We start from the raw sequence: 6,686 nt of genomic DNA on the forward strand, positions 1-6,686 counted from the left end.
GACAACAGACTACTAACAGTGTGAGGTACATTATAACAACGAGGACAACAGACTACTAACAGTGAGAGGTACGTTATGACAACAGACTACTAACAGTGTGAGGTACATTATGACAACGAGGACAACAGACTACTAACAGTGTGAGGTACGTTATTACAACAGACTACTAACAGTGTGAGGTACATTATGACAACGAGGACAACAGACTACTAACAGTGTGAGGTACGTTATGACAACAGACTACTAACAGTGTGAGGTACATTATGACAACGAGGACAACAGACTACTAACAGTGAGACGTACGTTATGACAACAGACTACTAACAGTGTGAGGTACATTATGACAAGGAGGACAACAGAATACTAACAGTGAGAGGTACGTTATGACAATGAGGACAACAGACTACTAACAGTGTGAGGTACATTATGACAACAGACTACTAACAGTGTGAGGTACATTATGACAACGAGGACAACAGACTAACAGTGTGAGGTACATTATGACAACAGACTACTAACAGTGTGAGGTACATTATGACAACGAGGACAACAGACTAACAGTGTGAGGTACATTATGACAACGAGGACAACAGACTACTAACAGTGTGAGGTACGTTATGACAACAGACTACTAACAGTGTGAGGTACATTATGACAACGAGGACAACAGACTAACAGTGTGAGGTACATTACGACAACGAGGACAACAGACTACTAACAGTGAGAGGTACGTTATGACAACAGACTATTAACAGTGTGAGGTACATTATGACAACGAGGACAACAGACTAACAGTGAGAGGTACGTTATGACAACGAGGACAACAGACTACTAACAGTGAGAGGTACGTTAAGACAGGGAGGACAACAGACTATTGCAGACTCTCTCCAAAATACTTGCGCCCCAAATGGCACCCTCTTCCCTATCTAGTGCACTACTTCTGACCAGATCCCTATTGGCCCTGATCAAAAGTAGTGCACTATAATGGGATTATAGGGCCCTGGTCTAAAGTAGTAGCACCCTGTTCCCTACAAAGGGAATAGGGTCCCATTTGGGACACTGATAACTTTCTCCAGGCCTACTCTACTAGCTCAATGTTTCTCTTTGAATAGTAGTTGTCCCTACACCAGGGGTGGCTGACATTATCCACAGAGAGCCAAACCAAGCAGAGATCAATTTATGCCGGGATTAAATCAAAGGCGTGATGTCGCCAAGCGCACTGCACTGTCGAAATGACCCTGTGGACCAGGTGGCCCTGAGTTGTCCCTTGACTATGGCTATGTCCTTTGTTTAGTGTGCCCGGGACGTATGACAATTCTAAAATAGAGTACAGTAGAGTAGTACTTGGGTTCTATAACAGACTACAGTAGGCCAGTGTTTGGGTTCTATAACAGACTACAGTAGGCCAGTATTTGGGTTCTATAACAGAGTACGGTAGGCCAGTATTTAGATTGTTTAACAGACTACAGTAGGCCAGTGTTTGGGATCTATAACAAATCAAATCAAAGTTTGTCTCGTGCGCCGAATACAACAGGTGTAGACCTTACAGTGAAATGCTTACTTACAAGCCCAAACCAACAGTGCAAATTTTAAGTAAAAAATAGGTATTAGGTAAACAATAGATATGTAAAGAATTATATATATTTTGAAACAGTAAAATGACAGTGAAAATAACAGTTGCGAGGCTATATACAGGTGGTACCGGTACAGAGTCAATGTTCGGGGGCACCGGTTAGTCGGGCTAATTGAGGTTATATGTACATGTAGGTATAGTTAATAAAGTGACTGTGCATAGATAATAAACAGAGAGTAGCAGCAGCGTAAAAGAGAAGAGTGGCGGGACACAATGCAAATAGCCAGGGAACCGCTTGCCATGCGGTAGTAGAGAGAACAGTCTATGACTGGGGTGGCTGGGGTCTTTGACAATTTTTAGGGCCTTCCTCTGACACCGCCTGGTGTAGAGGTCCTGGATGGCAGGCAGCTTAGCCCCAGTGATGTACTGGGCTGTACGCACTACCCTCTGTAGTGCCTTGCGGTCGGAAGCCGAGCAATTGCCGTACCAGGCAGTGATGCAACCAGTCAGGATGCTCTCGATGTTGCAGCTGTTGAACCTTTTCAGTCTCCTGAGGGGGAATAGGTTTTGTCATGCCCTCTTCACGACTGTCTTGGTGTGTTTGGACCATTCTAGTTTGTTGGTGATGTGGACACCAAGGAATTTGAAGCTCTCAACCTGCTTCACTACAGCCCCGTCGATGAGAATGGGGGCGTGCTCAGTCCTCCATTTCCTGTCTACAATCATCTCCTTTGTCTTGATTACGTTGAGGGAGAGGTTGTCATTCTGGCACCACCCGGCCAAGTCTCTGACCTCCTCCCTATAGGCTGTCTCATTGTTGTCAGTGATCAGGCCTACGACTGTTGTGTCGTCTACAAACTTCATGATGGGGTTGGAGTTGTGCCAGGCCATGCGGTCGTGGGTGAACAGGAAGGACAGGATGGGACTGAGCATGCACCCGAGGGGCTCCAGTGTTGAGGATCAGCGTGGCAGATGTGTTGCTGCCTACCCTTACCACCTGGGGGGGCGGCCCGTCAGGAAGTCCAGGATCCAGTTGCAGAGGGAGGTGTTTAGTCCCAGGATCCTTAGCTTAGTGACGAGCTTTGAGGGCACTATGGTGTTGAAGGCTGAGCTGTAGTCAATGAATAGCATTCTCACATAGGTGTTCCTTTTGTCCAGGTGGAAAGGGCAGTGTGGAGTGCAATATAGATTGAATCATCTGTGGATCTGTTTAAAGCGGTATGCAAATTGGAGTGGGTCTAGGGTTTCTGGGATAATGGTGTTAATGTGAGCCATTACCAGCCTTTCAAAGCACTTCATGGCTACGGATGTGAGTGCTATGGGTCTGTAACCATTTAGGCAGGTTACATTAGTGCTCTTGGGCACAGGGACTATGGTGGTCTGCTTGAAGCATGTTGGTATTACAGACTCAATCAGGGACATGTTGAAAATGTCAGTGCACCTGCCAGTTGGTCAGCACATGCCCGGAGCACACATCCTGGTAATCCGTCTGGCCCCGCTGCCTTGTGAATGTTGACCTGTTTAAAGGTCTTACTCACATCGGCTACGGAGAGCATGATCACACAGTCGTCCGGAACAGCTGATGCTCTCATGCATGCCTCAGTGTTGCTCGCATCGAAGCAAGCATAGAAGTTATTTAACTCATCTGGTAGGCTCGTGTCACTGGTCAGCTCGCGGCTGTGCGTTCCTTTGTAGTCTGTAATAGTTTGCAGGTCTGGTTGGCGTATGTACAGTGGCTTGTGAAAGTATTCACCCCCTTGGCATTTTTCCTATTTTGTTGCCTTACAACCTGGAATTAAAATCGTTTTTGGGGGGTTTGTATCATTTGATTTACACAACATGCCTACCCCTTTGAAGATGCAAAATATTTTTTCTTGTGAAACAAACAAGAAATAGGACAAAAAAACTGAAAACTTGAGCATGCATAACTACTCACCCCCCCCCCCCCCCCCCCCCCCCCCCCCCAAAGTCAATACTTTGTAGAGCCACCTTTTGCAGCAATTACAGCTGAAAGTCTCTTTGGGTATGTCTCTATAAGCTTGGCACATCTAGCCACTGGGACTTTTGCCCATTCTTCAAGGCAAAACTGCTCCAGCTCCTTCAAGTTGGATGGGTTCCACTGGTGTACAGCAATCTTTAAGTCATACCACAGATTCTCAATTTGATTGAGGTCTGGGCTTTGACTAGGCCATTCCAAGACATTTAAATGTTTCCCCTTAAACCACTGGAATGTTGCTTTAGCAGTATGCTTAGGGTTATTGTCCTGCTGGAAGGTGAACCTCCGTCCCAGTCTCAAATCTCTGGAAGACTGAAACAGGTTTCCCTCAAGAATTTCCATGGATTTAGCGCCATCCATCATTCCTTCAATTCTGACCAGTCCCTGCCGATGAAAAACATCCCCACAGCATGATGCTGCCACCACCATTCTTCGCTGTGGGGATGGTGTTCTCAGGGTGATGTGAGGTGTTGGGTTTGCGCCAGACGTTTTTGTTGAGGGCCAAAAAGCTCAATTTTAGTCTCATCTAACCAGAGTACCTTCTTCCATACAGTGGGGGAAAAAAGTATTTGATCCCCTGCTGATTTTGTACGTTTGCCCACTTACAAAGAAATGATCAGTCTATAATTTTAATGGTAGGTTTATTTGAACAGTGAGAGACAGAATAACAACAAAACAATCCAGAAAAACGCATGTCAAAAATGTTATAAAATTATTTGCATTTTAATAAGGGAAATAAGTATTGGACCCCTCTGCAAAACATGACTTAGTACTTGGTGGCAAAACCCTTGTTGGCAATCACAGAGGTCAGACGTTTCTTGTAGTTGGCCACCGGGTTTGCCCACATCTCATAATCCTCATAATCCTGGATTATCGGACCACCATTTTATTGCGTTTACAATTGCAACAAATAATCTGCTCAGACCCCAACCAAGGAGCATTAAAAATCAGTTAACCACCTAACCGAGGAACTCAATTTAACCTTGCGCAATACCCTAGATGCAGTTGCACCCCTAAAAATTAAAAATATCTGTCATAAGAAACTAGCTCCCTGGTATACAAAAAATACACGAGCTCTGAAGCAAGCTTCCAGAAAATTGGAACGGAAATGGCGCCACACCAAACTGGAAGTCTTCCGACTAGCTTGGAAAGACAGTACCGTGCAGTATCGAAGAGCCCTCACTGCTGCTCGATCATCCTATTTTTCCAACTTAATTGAGGAAAATAAGAACAATCCAAAATTTCTTTTTGATACTGTCGCAAAGCTAACTAAAAAGCAGCATTCGCAAATGGAGGATGGCCTTCACTTCAGCAGTAATAAATTTATGAACTTCTTTGAGGAAAAGATCATGATCATTAGAAAGCAAATTACGGACTCCTCTTTAAATCTGGGTATTCCTCCAAAGGCCCATTGTCCTGAGTCTGCACAACTCTGCCAGGACCTAGGATCAAGGGAGATACTAAAGTGTTTTAGTACTATATCTCTTGACACAATGATGAAAATAATCATGGCCTCCAAACCCTCAAGCTGCATACTGGACCCTATTCCAACTAAACTACTGAAAGAGCTGCTTCCTGTGCTTGGCCCTCCTATGTTGAACATAATAAATGGCTCTCTATCCACCGGATGTGTACCAAGCTCACTAAAAGTGGCAGTAATAAAGCCTCTCTTGAAAAAGCCAAATCTTGACCCAGAAATTATAAAAAACTATCGGCCTATATCGAATCTTCCATTCCTCTCAAAAATTTTAGAAAAAGCTGTTGCACAGCAACTCACTACCTTCCTGAAGACAAACAATGTATACGAAACGCTTCAGTCTGGTTTTAGACCCCATCATAGCACTGAGACTGCACTTGTGAAGGTGGTAAATGACCTTTTAATGACGTCAGACCGAGGCTCTGCATCTGTCCTCGTGCTCCTAGATCTTAGTGCCGCTTTTGATACCATCGATCACCACATTCTTTTGGAGAGATTGGAAACCCAAATTGGTCTACATGGACAAGTTCTGGCCTGGTTTAGATCTTATCTGTCGGAAAGATATCAGTTTGTCTCTGTGAATGGTTTGTCCTCTGACAAATCAATTGTAAATTTCGGTGTTCCTCAAGGCTCCGTTTTAGGACCACTATTGTTTTCACTATATATTTTACCTCTTGGGGATGTCATTTGAAAACATAATGTTAAATTTCACTGCTATGCGGACGACACACCGCTGTACATTTCAATGAAACATGGTGAAGCCCCAAAATTGCCCTCGCTAGAAGCCTGTGTTTCAGACATAAGGAAGTGGATGGCTGCAAACTTTCTCCTTTTAAACTCGGACAAAACAGAGATGCTTGTTCTAGGTCCCAAGAAACAAAGAGATCTTCTGTAGAATCTGACAATTAATCTGGATGGTTGTACAGTCGTCTCAAATAAAACTGTGAAGGACCTCGGCGTTAATCTGGACCCTGATCTCTCTTTTGAAGAACATATCAAGACTGTTTCAAGGACAGCTTTTTTCCATCTACGTAACATTGCAAAAATCAGAAACTTTCTGTCCAAAAATGACGCAGAAAAATTAATCCATGCTTTTGTTACTTCTAGGCTGGACTACTGCAATGCTCTACTTTCCGGCTACCCGGATAAAGCACTAAACAAACTTCAGTTAGTGCTAAATACGGCTGCTAGAATCCTGACTAGAACCAAAAAATGTGATCATATTACTCCAGTGCTAGCCTCCCTACACTGGCTTCCTGTTAAGGCAAGGGCTGATTTCAAGGTTTTACTGCTAACCTACAAAGCATTACATGGGCTTGCTCCTACCTATCTTTCCGATTTGGTCCTGCCGTACATACCTACACGTACGCTACGGTCACAAGACGCAGGCCTCCTAATTGTCCCTAGAATTTCTAAGCAAACGGCTGGAGGTAGGGCTTTCTCCTATAGAGCTCAATTTTTATGGAATGGTCTGCCTACCCATGTGAGAGACGCAGACTCAGTCTCAACCTTTAAGTCTTTACTGAAGACTGAGCTCTTCAGTAGGTCATATGATTAAGTATAGTCTGGCCCAGGAGTGTGAAGGTGAACGGCCTTGTCTTCGGACGGTAAGTTGGTGGTTGTAGACATCCCTCTAGTGG

The sequence above is a fragment of the Salmo trutta genome, chromosome 12, assembly GCF_901001165.1.
Source record: "Salmo trutta chromosome 12, fSalTru1.1, whole genome shotgun sequence".
NCBI classification, from domain to species: domain Eukaryota; kingdom Metazoa; phylum Chordata; class Actinopteri; order Salmoniformes; family Salmonidae; genus Salmo; species Salmo trutta.